Here is a 14,490-nt window from a genome sequence, read left to right as displayed (position 1 = left end):
GAAAGAGAACATGAAAAATCTGCAGGAATTGTCTGATGCAATACACACACACACAGAGTTCAGAGATCCCACAGGGAATCCTTAAGGGATTACAGCAGCCTGTATTGGAAGATGTTCCGAGAATGAATATAAAAGAAAATCACGAGGAGAGAACTTTCAGCATGCAGCACTCCAGCATGTATAGGCACATCTGCAAAAATCAACAGAACCGGAAAAATCCAATGAGTCACCGGTACTACAGACGAGCCTGTGTCCGTGGCAAAGCGACAGTCATTAAAGAAGGCATGGGGCCGGAATAAACATGAAGGCGTTCTGGATAATCCAGCCAGGCCAGCGCTCTCTGCATGCTCTCCACGAAAACACGAGTTAATATATGCACTGGCAGATATCCATAATTCAGTGCTACTATATAAATATAATTTTTATGAGTGCACATGTAGCAGGAGCTGACAAACATGCACAAGGAACGGGGTAATATAAGCCAGCTATAACTTTCGCATTGAAAAAGCAGACATGAATGTTCACCCACAGGAAGTGGCTATGAACGCACTGTAGCGGCGTGTCTGCATTACCACAATACATCACTCAAATACGTACATCACAGAAAATAAAACAGCACATCTATTCAGATGTAACGCTAATTAAATTACATTACTTTTTTTTTTCCCAACCAAAGAATTTGAAGTATGGAAGATGAGTTGCTTTAATCACGCTTGATTTAAGAGAAGAATAAATTGCTTTAGCATCCAGAGTCTGAATAGTTTTCCTATACTGCGCCGGGATGTTTGCGTGCATTGCTGTGAAACTGATATTAAATGGAAGGAAATGAGAGGAGAGTTGTTTACTGAGACCACAGAGCTTAGTGTATGCTCTGGTATAAATATGAGTCTCGTTTATCATTTATGCCCATATTCTGTCGTCCATCATTCATCATTCACACCACAGCTCTCACTCGGGGAGCTTTTACCAGGATGTTTCCACTTCAGGTGTTCACTCTGGCAGGTTGTGCTCTTGTGCCAGGCTAAATCATCCTTGCATGATTTATACGCTCCCCAAAACTTTATTGTGGTTTTGCCAAATGTCACCATTTTGCCCCATATCACCAGTAGGGTGCAGCTTTTAAGCCATGGTGAAATATAAATTAGCTTCAGTGATGTATAATAACAGATGGCGTGGTGGGCAATGAGGTAATTCTATAGAAATGTGATTATGAAAATGCACTTAGGTAGAAGTGGGTAAGCCTACACTTACTGACTTCAGCTCCGTGTAATCCTTCCAGAAAATGTGAAACCCAAACAGACAGCAGGGGGAAATGTGTGAAACTCCAAACAGACAGTAGCACAGGATTGAATCCTGGAACCTGGGGCTGTGATGCAGCAATGCGACCCGCTATAACACTGTGCTGCTCTGACGTGTACTGTGTTTAAAAAAATAAAATAAAAAAGAATTCTATAAAGTGCAATTGTACTAATTTTTCCATTTTGTTTCTCTTCCTGTCAAATCATTTTCCATTAAATAGAAGACAACAGAAAGACATAAGAATGTCCTTATAATGACAATTATTCGCTTTTAAAGACATCTACGGTGTAGTGTTCCAGCAGCTGCTCAACCTGAAACCCTGTTAAAATGATCTCAAGCCAGTAATTCAACTGCTAAACAACCTTCTGTTTTTGGATTAGTTGTCATCATATGATGCCAAAAATAACCCAAAAGAAAGAAGCAATATTTAACAGCTAAATATTCATCACTCCCAGCAGTCAGTGGTTCTTAGAAACACCCACTCCCCAGGTCACGAAGACATCCACAAGAGAACAGGAATGATTCGATGCTAACGTGTCTGTTCTTTTGTCATGCGGCCCGTCTCCTCAGGTTACTGGTGGACAGTGTGTACTCTGTCTCATCTGCCTGCCCCTCCTCTTTGTCCCCATACTATTCCAGCACAGGAAATGAAACCGCCACCTTCACAGCACAAAAGAGAAGGCAACTGCATACAAGCAGAGTCAGAGCAAGAAAGATGGCAGATCGTACACACAGACTGCAGAATGTACCTGATTCTAACCAAAGGCATCTATTAAATTCAGTACATCAGTGCCATTAAATTAAGTGTGTTTAGTGCATTCAGATGCCCTCCAGCAAAACAGATACAGGGCTTATCCAAAAAGGCAGAGCACCTCAAGCTGAGATAAGGAGCCATGATGGTGCCTCTCTACGGCCCCCAATCATCCTATCAGCCTTTCCACTCCCATGCTTCTACTTTCAATTAAGATAGGACACCAGAGATTTACAAGTGTCTCAAAATTGCTGAAACATGAGCCACAGGGTAGAATCAAAATCCATGCGAAAAACACACATCTGGATAAGGTGTGCTTGGCTAAAACACTGCTGAAGAAATATTTGCCTACTGAAAAAAAAAAAATTTATTATCCTAATAAACATTTCCCATCAGCCAAGGGGCCTGAATCCAACAGGATTCTCATTACTTTGCTCTCCAGGCAGCAGGAAAACTATTAACACAACAGCTGGACTCAGACAGAGGGGCGGGAGAAGGAGAGAGAGACAGAGAGCGAGACACACCAACAGAGTGACAGAGACTGCGAGAGAGAGAAAGGGGGGGTAAATGATATGAATAAAAAAAACAGGAAGATGAGAAAGCTGGAGAAAAGCGCAGAACACGTCTGATTGTTTCACATGATTTTAGATCACACTTAATCTCTTCTCACACACTCGCACAGCAAGTCATGACACATCAGGAAGATATTGGGTGTGTGTCTGCCTGTCAGTAGTAAATGAAAAAGATACATCAGGGTTTGAATTTTGGTTTGGTTTCTTTAACGGCACAGTGTTTTTCCCCCCTCATTTAACGCTCAGCGTTTCCATTTTAGTGATGCAAATGAGATTTCTAGCAGGATTACATTTTTACCTTGGCAGAGATGAAACCGGGATGATCTAATGCCTGGGAAACGTGTGGTTTATGTAGCTGACAGGCCTGTCATTCTGTGAGCCATTAATCCAAAACAGAATCGCGGGTTTTCTTTTTTATGTGCATGGCTTGGCATGATCAGAGACGGGCGAGATCAAAGTTTGCTGACACGCAGCTTTCCCTTGAGGAGGAACTGTTCACACAAGAACACGATGGCGCACGGTCAATGACCGAGTGAAGAAAATCATTTTCTGAACTTTGATGAAGAATCCATTCAAAGCACATGAAAGAAGAGTTCAAACACACACACACACACTACGGAAATCCAAAAGCACCACAGAAGCAACACAAAGCTTCTATAATTCACCTGCTTGTTCTTTTACTAGAGCTCTTATGATTTATGAGCAGATGAGAATATAACTAACAGCAGTTTTTACAGTCCACAGTGAAAGGGGGAGAGAGGGAGAGAGGGAGAGAGAGAGAGAGAGAGAGAGAGAGAGAGAGAGAGAGAGAGAGAGAGAGAGAGAGAGAGAGAGAGAAACATTGAGTGAACATTGAAGAACCATGCTGATATTAATTCAATGAGGGTGCTTCATAGGCAAACAATAGAGATGCAAATAAGAGGAAATGTGTACTTCTAGACAATAAAATATTAAATTACATACACATTAAAAAACAAAACACCCTAAGCTTACCTGATTATACCCAATATATATTATATAGATATTTGGGTTCTTGCAACCTGTCATATCTTGTAGTAGCTGGGAATAAATTTTTTTTGTTTTTTAATGTAAGAAGTCAAATATTATTCAAGATTATTCTGAAAAACAAGCCATAGAACGGTCATGATTTGATGGAGATTTTTGAGAAAACATTTCAACACCACTATTTTCCTGACTTTAACAAGCCATGGATGAATACTGCATGTTCAACAAGTTATTCACATGCTAAGCCTTTTTAAATGACAACATTTTAAGGTCTGTGCATTTCCATCGTTTTGTTCTGGTCTTTGCAAGTACAATGTAAATGAGCCATTGTGAGACGTGCATTTGTGTTCTTTGTGTTATACAACCAGGACCTGACTAGTCACAAATAAATACTAATTACGGTATGATGAATAATCACTCCAAGCTCTGGAACATTTCTGTTCATTCTGTACTACTTATACAGGTTTATGAATGGAAAAAAAAATTTACTCGAGCCCGAGTGTTAAAAATATTTAGTTGCTGACTGCAGCAAACAGCTGTGTGCTGGAATGCAGCTGGATCCCTGTAATATGTAGACTAAGACAGCGAGCATTCAGTCATCTCAATATGCATGTTAGAATTTAGAACTGGCTGCCACGCATTTGATAAACCATTACACGTTGCACACAGAAAACGCCAAAGCTTCCCTTGAGGACAAGAGATTAACAGAAGAACGCATTCCTCACCAACAGATCAATCACAGGTTTGATATGCAAAATTCAGACTTCCTGCACTTTGGCACGCTTTCCTTTCCTCAGAGTGAAGAGAAATATTTACTCCCGTCCTCAGTCACCCGTGTCTGCACCGGTCCAGCTGCACAGCCATAAATCTGTTGCTTTGAGAAGCATTTGTATTCTAACTGACCCTAAACTGGCTGTGCAATTGACAAGGAAAGCAGAAATGGTTGCCACAAACCAGAAACTGGGCTTCAGGGAGATGGCCACAGCGCGCGCTCTCTTTTTCTCTAGCAATGTTAATGCTTTTAGAATAAGGGGATCTCTTCACTGGGTAAAAGAGTAGCACCGGTCACATGGTGAAGGAGGAAGCTTTTGATGGAAACTTTGCGTATATAAACTTACATGATTTCACAAGCGTTTACAACACTGCTGACTAAACAGGATGCTAAAAATGTAGATTAACTAAGTTTCGTCCAAGTTTTATGAAGTACATCAATGCAAACATCAACGCGACTTATTCAATTTAACAATTGAAGGTAAAGCCAGTGCGCCACATTTGCTGCATGGGGTTTTTTTTTTTTCTGCATTACTCTTAAATCACCAAAACCATAGCCTAACTCCATATCCGGTGTTTATTATACACAACAGCACCAATTTAAAGAGCTAATATAAGAGAAAGCTAATATGAGAGAAGGCTTCTCTCAGTTATATTCAGCACGCTGCTCTCGCAGAACTTATCTTCAGGGCTTATCATTATGAGCTATCAGTGTCAAAAACAACTCAAAAAAGTAAAAAGATAATAAAAGAGGTTCCTCTGGTGTGATGCCTTTGACTGTACTACTTTTTAACATGATGTAGGAAATTATACTCAGATTAGAAGCTGAGAGAATTGTCAGGAAAATTTTTTCCTCACCACTAATGTCTTTTTTTTTCTGAGTGTAAAATGTTAGATTTAATTTGTGAGCCTCACTCAAGTCTCGGGATCTCTGAGCTCACGTACACTGACTTGTATCTTTTAAATTTATAACACTGATTATTCGACAGTTTCTGATCTGATAATGGTTTAGTTTTCAAACGTCTTCGACGGAGGAGTGCAACAAACATGCGATAGAAAAAAAAAATGAGGAGACAACCACAGAAATTTATATTACGAGAAACTCTACTGACTCAAGAATTACAACATCGGGTTAAAAGTTAAAGGTCACCGACTTTAAAGGGTACTAATGCAATCGAAATGGTATTTAGAACAGGACCGTGTTCTGGTATTAAAATCAAGAAAAGGCGAATTGAAAAAAAAATAAAATAAATAAATAAATAAAAAAATCCAAAAGAAGAGGAAGAAAAGAACAAAAAAGAAAGAAAAAGAGGGAAACCTCTTTTAAATATTTTTGATTGCTGAAAAGAAAAAGGCTCCTTAAATAAAATAAGCAGATACGGCACAAACATCGCATCTATACAAGCTGCTCAAATTAAATGTACTAATCCCAGGACATAAACCATTCATTTTTAGTTCTTTGCATGCCAGTAAACCATGAGGCAGGATGTTTACTAGCTGCACCTCAGCCTGTAGATGAAAGATGAAGAGTCTCCGGCATTGTAATATCAGCCATCAGTAACAGTCTTTACCCTCACCTGCTGGGGTCAGAATTACAACTCACCTAGGGAGTTCTCATTTCCATCTGTCTCTCACTGTCAGTTTCAGTCTTTCTTATCCCAAGCATCTGATGATGCTGTTTGTTTTTATATTTTAGTTTTGAGAATTTTTTTAAGCATTCTTTGAACTGCTGTATTTTTTTTGTGTGGATCTTCCGTTCTATTCAGAGGACATGTATTAGGTGAAGAGACTGAGGGCTGAGGGCCGATCAGGAGTCAGGTCAGAGCTTTAAGCCCTCCAGAGATGAGCCAGTTTGGAGGAGGCTCATCGGGATTCGAGCGCACTTGACAGAAGGACTGCAGAGAGGAGAAAAGCATATTAGACCAAGCTGAGAAAGGGACATACTAAACACAAGGTCATAAAAGAAAAAGAAAAAAAAAGCGAGCGTGATGGGAGAATGTTGTGGAGTAGAGGACATCGTAAAAGCGAATGCTGGATGTGGCTCAGATGCTGAGGAGCAGAGTGCCAGAAACGGAGAATTTAAAGCCATTAGCTAGAAGTACACTAGATAAAATCATATTCAGAGTCATCCTGAATCACTCAGAGTGCTCCTCCAACACAACACTGCGACTCGAAACAACTCGGAAACAAATGCAACCAAGCGCTACCCATATCGTGTGTGTGTGTGTGTGTGTGTGTGTGTGTGTGTGTGTGTGTGTGTGTGTGTTGCAGCAAGACAGCAGGTTATCAGGTGAATTGATGCACACAAATAATAATCTACTACTTAAAATGCAAATAAACTGATTTGCAACATAACCAGGCATCTCGTTTTATGTCGAAATGTGCTGGTGCATGTCTCTCTCTCTCTCTCTCTCTCTCTCTCTCTCTCTCTCTCTCTCTCTCTCTCTCTCTCTCTCTCTCTCTCTCTCTCTCTCTCTCTCTCTCACACACACACACTGAGTTGAAAGAAGCACGACACATGCTGTGCTTGCAAATGGCAGCTCACAAACCTAAAAACAATTATGACAGTACATTAATGCTTAATGAAAATAATGAGCGAACGTTCACGTTCACATAAAATGACTATTGAATCAAAAATGATTCACCTCTACTGTGCAGATTTTGGGGAAGGATCCTACAGATGTAGAAATTAAGGGGCAGCGGGGAAAGAATGGCCTCCCTCAGAGAAGCACAGAGCCATGCGAGACAGCCAGACACTAACTCCTACTGCGCTGCTGCGACTGTATTAAATTCACCCCGGCTAACTTCATCCACCCGGTGCATCCTACGGCCATGAAAACATAAATTCTGCCTCCCTGAAATGTCTCAGCAAATGAGGCAGCACTGCGTCTGACACACAAACATGAGCAACAGGAGGATTTATAGGACTGTAGTCATGGACAAGACTTGGATCTATGTGAAGCGGGGCTTGGATGGTGGTGGGGGAGACATGCTAAGCCACTCTGAACACTACACATTCTCTGGGCATGACCCATTACTGACCCCACAATCCAGAATTAATGCTACCAATAAACACATTTGTTTTTGAATGAACACAATCTAAATCTTGCTTAAAGTTTCAGCATTTTCCCATCAACACAAACGTAGTGGATTTGCTTCAATGGTCATAACTTTAGCCAACAGTAATACAATACTAGTCATCAAACAATTAAATGGTAAAGGGACGACAAATGGGTTTTTTTTTTCCCTCTTTTTGCTAATTATTCGTGTGCATCTTGTACCAGGGGTATTAAATGAGGCAGTCCCAATTAATTTAAAACTCGTTAGAGATTCCTTTGTCTTTAAACATCAATAAAAACAGCCATAAACACAGGCAAAAGGTCACTAAATTATCTAGTGGTAGTAAGTCAAGTTGATTAGACTTGCAATATAATCTTGATGTTACAATGCTCACCCAAGAGGCTTAATCACGGACAAAAAGCTTTCAGGATTATACAGCAAGTCCAAATGACTTGATTTAATACTGCTCCTAGGCAACAAAAATTGCCAGACCAGGGCAGGATCGAGCTGTAGGTTAGGATCTCACAAGTGCTTCAGCTCTAATACACCGGTTTCCTAGATACCCTTAATTTCTCAGTGTTTCAGGGAAAGACAGAGCAGACCGGAGAACGCTTCAGCATGTTCAGACAAGCTAATGCTGGAACACTGCCACACAGCACAATCATACACAGCACTGTTAAAAAAAAAAAAAAAAAAAAAAAAAAAAAAGACATGATCCTCTCTCGATCTCATGATGCCACCAGGGAGGTTTTGTGATCAACAAAGTCTGCAAGCTCCAAACACAGGAAATCTCTGACCAGCACATAAACTACATCAATCCTTTATGTCCTCTCAAGGAAGGTAAAAGTGAGGAAACAAATAAGGAGTTTATAAACACAGAAACACAAAACATCTTGTAACTAAGGCTGCATGTGAGCAAACCCATAAACTGAAAAGCCCTTCAATTATGAGATACAACCATAAAAAAATTTATAATAATCGATGCCTCTCAAACAGCAGGAGAATCTACCTCTTGTTTTTCATGCTGGTAGTTACATCAGTGAATTATATTACAAATACATGACTAGTGTTAAGTATTATTACCTAATTTTGGTCAGTTCTGAAAAGAAAAAGAAAAAAAAGTAAAGTTTTGCCACTAGCATATCTGTAGTGTTTTTGTTTTAGCAAGTAAACGACTGTGACATTAGCTGATGCTGGGGGGTGGAGCTTGTGTGTTTTTTTACACTTGGTGCTAGTTTAACTGAGAAACATGCTCAAGAAGAAAATGCTGAGATATTGCCTAAAATCCTACTAGTAAATTGTAAATAAGAACCTTTTTTCTGCTTCAATAATGGGAAACTGCAAAGGCAACTGTATTATCAAATTAATCAAATTACAGTGTATTAGAGGTCCATAGACATTTTATTTTCTTAAATGTGTCAGAACATGGAAGTAGAATTTTATTGAGTTGTGTAGAAAACAACCTCATATTTAACGCGCTGAATGCCGAGAAAACTTTGCTGTTAAACAGGAAACAGGTCAACTTTACATTAAGCTGCTTTGAACACCTAAATATATTGTGAAAATGATCTACATCCTGCAGTCATATTATAAACAATCGCTGAATATGATTAAATAAATGCATTTCACTGGGCAGCCGATTGATTTAATGTCTGCAAAGTCAAGCACTTCAATAAGAGCCCTACTGCCTCAAAATGAAACGCATGCAGAACAAAAACAAAGGCATGAGAGCGACTTTGTAAATGTTGTTGAGGGTGCAAAACACAAAAAGCTTTGTGAAGTTGTGATCAGCATGACTCATTTAGCTTAAGCGTCAAGCATTTAAGCTGTAAAGATGACTAAAATAAACTTCTAAATACAGTAGCTTTAACCAGAAAAGTGACCTCAGTGATTGCATCAGGTCAGCTGACGCAGTCGGCGTCTGAGAACGGAGGCGTAACAAGCATAAAGGCTACTGGAGAGGCTCTTTAATAGAGGAGGGTGTAAAGAGACCTGCAGGCCGATTCAATACTCTGAATAGATACACAAAATGTATTTGAGAGAGTGTTAACTGGTAATAAAACACATACAGAAGCCAAAACACACGTTTGTTTAATAAATCGTTAATAACAGAATTGCAGTCGAAAGATTAGGCTTCTTACGTCTTCATATCACATCAATGATGAACACAGACAGAAACTTGGACATGTCCTCCCTCATGCCCATCACATCACAGTTCGTCTTGACATCTCTATAGAGGCGACTATTGTCACTGGTCTCTTCAAAGATGATAAGTTGCATATACATAGAGAAATTTGAACTATGCTTAGTTGAATCGAGTAATCGTATAAAAAAGTACTGTTCTCTAATAAAGAGAAAATAAGATGGGTCTCTTAAAAATTAACAAGTAATTAGTTTTTCTTTTGAGAAAAATTTTCACATTTTTATTGCTAAAATTTCGCACAAGAATATCGGTGAAAACTAACCCTACTAAAACTAAATTTAGTGCATTTAATTGCCATATTACATCAAAATACAAATGTACTCTGCAGTGGCCGTGTAGAGTAAGTTATGGGAAACTATTAGTTTAATGTAACTCAGTTATGTTCACTCATGTATTTAGTTATTCATTCTCCCTCAGTATCGTGATGTGGTATTCCTGTCTCTGAAAAAGCTGCTTGAATGTTCTACGCACTAGTTTGTTTATCGCCAGCTTCAAAAATACTAATACGGCCACTGCGGAGGGACATTTTGAACTCACTGAATAGAAATAAAAATATAAAAATCACTTTAAAACCTGCACTTTACAGTGTTTTCTTTCTGTCTTAGTTTGAACTGACAAACTTTGGAAACTTTCTGGAGTTTTCTTTGGTCTGAATCTTCTCCTTGCCCATCGCTGTTTTCCCCCAGTTCCACTATTTTTTCATCGAGCAGCTTCTTCTGTGTTTACCTGTCCAGAGCGCTCTTAAGTTTAGCGGGTAGTGCGTCAGCAAATAATGGTCCGTGGGAAACACAGTGTTCCGTGTGTAGTTGAATGTGTTACAGATACAATATTGATATGTTACAGGTACAATAATTTTTTACACAGTGCCACATTATTCAGTAGTCACTTTGCACAAATTTACATTTGTCATTAGTAATGCAAGACAGTGCATGAAAGATGAAACAAATTGACCAAGTACTGATAAATGCTGACAAGTGACTGCAAATTTTACATCAAAATGATAGCAACATTAGGTACTGTATGTTTTTGACAGATATGACAGATATATGACTAACCAACCTTTTAACAGGGAATTATTGCTGAGAATACACAATACCGCCTACAATTTCACAGAAGAGTGTACACAATGTAATGCACACCATAAAAGCAGAATACATTACAGTGACTGGTACCCACTGTACACAAAAGAAAAAAAGAAAAAGGAAATTGCATTATTAAAAAAAAAAAACTATTTCATCAGGCTCAATGACAATAAACAAAAGACAGAATTTTACATCTCAAGCTCTCTTTGCTATCTTATGAAAAATTAATCCTAAGATTGTAATTTTCCCCTGAGTGCACAACCCATCAAAGTCAGAGCATCAGCAGACACTGAACGAGGTGGCTGGTGTTCAAGTGAGACAGACAGGGACCTTTTAGTTACCTGATATCGGTTAATGTCTAACAGTCAGTCGAAGTATCAGCATCGCCCGTATTCTCCTTAAAGCAATAATGGGTTTGATGGAGGAGACAAATATGCTAAAATTTTCCAGAGCTTGCAGTATCAGTTATTGCTGTGCACTTGCATTCAATGTAACAAGAACATCCATCATAAGCTCATTAATATTGAGAGGAATACTCTGGCACATAGTCTACTTTTGAAACAGCAGGAGATATGAACATATTGACCAGGCTTGTTATACACTTTTAACACATCACTGTAAAAAGTGAAACGTATCTTTAGAAATTAAGCTCAATAACTAAAGTCAATAGCATGAGCCTGAACTTTCGCAGCACAAATGATTCAACCCGTCTACACTAAACTAAACTAAACTACTAATTAATCCTAATCGTTACCACATGAATGATCATAACTGCCATTATTAGCTGAGATTTTAACAAAAAGTAGTTAATGGCATAGTTTTATTGTTGATTCCAGAGTGATAAATCACAAGCTCCCTATTCTTATGATTTATTCATCAGACCACACTGACTATTTTCTTGAGAATGCAGACAAATGCAATTTCACCAGTTTACTACAGGCAAAGTAAAGTTTATTAGACATCAGACAAAAATTGAACTTGCTACTGTAGAGGTAGATTTATTCGTGTAGAGTCCAACTGTGTTGAATATTTTAAAAATCCAATCGAATTATGGAGCAAAGAAAACTTAAACAGCAGGCTGGATCGAATATGTAAAGAGTAAAACCCAACATGGTGCACTGATATGAGCCCTATTTGAACAGGATTGCATATACATGAGCTGCTGGAGTAATTTCCTATTTTACACTGAGATATTATTCCCATCAGGCTCAGGCATGTCAGTGTCTCTCAGTCCACCCCTGAGAAAATTGCAGGCTGAATTAAGTACCTTTTTTTTATTTTATTTTTTTATTCAGTAGCTAGTCTGATCATTTCAGTCCTATCTGGGTACACTTGTCCATGACCTGCGATTCTGGTGTCACCATGTATTAAAAAAAGAAGAGTTTTTTCTTATTTTTTTTGACGATTACTACTTGCCATATTTGGCTACAGTAGGTGCAGTGACGTGCATTACTGGCCTTATCTCAGATATTAAACATTTCCAAAACTAAACAATGAATGCTTTTTGTATACATTGTTAGCTCTCATACTTAATCATTATTATTGTATTTTCAAATTGTTGCTGGAACATTGGTTCACCTCCAAAATACTGAAACAAGAGCAAACGATTTTACTGTAATCCAGGGCCTCTACGACCACTTGGATGCCATGTTGAGAAGATTGTAGCAAGAGAAGCACGCAACACACATACAGATATTTCTAAAATACAACCTTATAGAAACTCTGTCCTCTGGTGGTATTTGAATGTTATCTGAATGCAGAGGTTTTATCACTTATTGCAGCCGTCCTCATGACTATAGGAAAATATTTAATGGCTCAGTGGCATCATACCTCAAATGTTGGTTATCTTCCAAAAGCATCACCAAGTGTTTTGTTGCTCTCGAACTACAGGAAATTGTAGAAAAAGAATTTCCTTTTTTTTTTTTTTTCCATATAAATGAAAAACATCTTACAGAAAAACAGATGTTTTTTTCTGTTAAATTACAAGCTTTGTTTATTAGCAATCTTAGATTATGTACAGCATCCTCCCGAGTGCACGTTGTAGCAATAGAAAGAATACGCATATTAAAATAAACCTGTAAGTTGAATTACAGAACTACTTTCAGATGCCTGCTGTTGAAGAAAAATAAACCAACACCCTCTGACCAATCAAATTCAGGAATACAAGATCACAGCAGAAAGAAAAACATGCTTTAATGTAAAATAATAATTAAAAAAAAAAAGGAAACAAAACATGCTGAGTAATCTAACACTATAGTTAGTTTTCATCATTTCAGCTTTAGCAATGTAGTCCTAGGATGTACAGTTCAGTAGATAAATCTTTGATGTTTTTGCAAAAGAAGACAAACGCTCAGTGGCAGACCCACACCAGCATGAAAATCAGGCAATAACAATACGCTGTATTGACTTCACAGCCTTACAGCCATGCAAACACAAGTTTGAGTTCACCTGTGACTCTCTGACTGCTTACAGCAGCGTGGCATACAATCAGATCTACCGCAGAGCCACAGAGCCAGAACTGCCTCAATATCATTTCTATGATAATTGCATACACACCCACAAATCAGTCTGTTTTTCCAAGGACTCTAGACTCATTCAGCAAGGCCTGGGGGCACAGAGCCAAAAAAGAACAGGCTGATGAATTAGAGAGAAAGGAAAGAAAAGAAGTCTGAACTGTGTGAGAGAGGGGGAGGGAAGAGAGAAGGCAGATAAGTAGCATGGAAGCTTAAGGGACAACTCTTTAAAAGAGGGTGAGAAGCATGCGGGCAAAAAAGAAAAATATTTAAAAACACTGCTGGTAAGGTTTTAGGTCACCATAGGATGCTACAACAGGTTCAGTGTGTCTCAGCATCCATTCTACAAGTCTCTGAATCTCCTTAAAAAATAAAATAAATAAATAAATAAATAAATAAATAAATAAATAAATAAATAAATAAATAAATAAATAAATAATTCCCCTCAGTGTTTTGATGGTGCGGGAAAGTGCGGCCACTCCAAAAATCTCCCACAGACATTCAACTGAGTCAAGATCTGATATCCTCATCAAACCATTCAGTGAGCCCTCATGTTCTGCAGATGGGGGTAGGGTCATCCTGAAAGAGACCACATCCATCAGGATAGAAAGGTTTTATCATGGGATAAAGGAGATCAGTGAGGAGAACCTTTCTTTGTTCCAACTTTTCCCCTCGAACTATGGCAGTACGATGCCTACATGGCATAACAGAGCGATCAGTTACAGACACACTATATGGCTAAAAGTTAACACCTGACCATCACACCCATGCACAGAGCCCTGACCTCAACCTCACTGAACAGCTTTAATCTCATTATGCTCTTGTAGCTAAATAAGCAAAGGCCATGACAGTGAGAAGCATTATCAAAAGCCTTATCAAAAGCCTTTTCAAAAAGACTAGAGTTATAACAACAGGCAATGGGGAGTGAATCTGGAATGGGATGTTTAAAAAGCACATACTGGGGAAATGCCAAACCTTTGGTAATAAAGTGGACAATTGCCCTCAATGAGTACTTTAATAGGAACACCTGTACACCTACACATTCATTCAATTATAGAACCAGCCAATTGTGCTGAGCCATGTAGTTTTGGATTTAGGTTTCCCTCAATAATAAAAACCTTCATTTAAAAACTGCATGTTGTGTTCACTTGTGTTATCTTTTACTAATATTTATATTAGTTTGATGATCTGAAACATTAAAGTGAGACAAACATGCAAAAAAATAAAAATCAGG

The 14,490-nt window shown here is 38.5% G+C and overlaps 1 protein-coding gene and 2 long non-coding RNA genes across 8 annotated transcripts in view; 2 read left to right on the top strand and 1 right to left on the bottom strand.

Moving 5' to 3' along the window:
* ndst2a (N-deacetylase/N-sulfotransferase (heparan glucosaminyl) 2a) overlaps positions 1-14,490 on the bottom strand; it is a 125,879-nt gene that overhangs the window by 80,400 nt on the left and 30,989 nt on the right. The window lies entirely within an intron of this gene.
* LOC310724443 overlaps positions 1-14,490 on the top strand; it is a 430,012-nt gene that overhangs the window by 401,270 nt on the left and 14,252 nt on the right. The window lies entirely within an intron of this gene.
* On the top strand, positions 6,795-14,485 carry LOC310724448. Its single transcript, XR_014533067.1, has 2 exons — positions 6,795-8,889; positions 9,409-14,485. It is a non-coding gene; the product is annotated as an uncharacterized lncRNA (long non-coding RNA).

This window comes from Silurus aristotelis, assembly GCF_946808225.1.
Source record: "Silurus aristotelis genome assembly, chromosome: 4".
Classification (NCBI taxonomy): domain Eukaryota; kingdom Metazoa; phylum Chordata; class Actinopteri; order Siluriformes; family Siluridae; genus Silurus; species Silurus aristotelis.
Note: the sequence above shows the minus strand (reverse complement) of the source record. Positions and strands in the feature narration are given on the sequence as shown.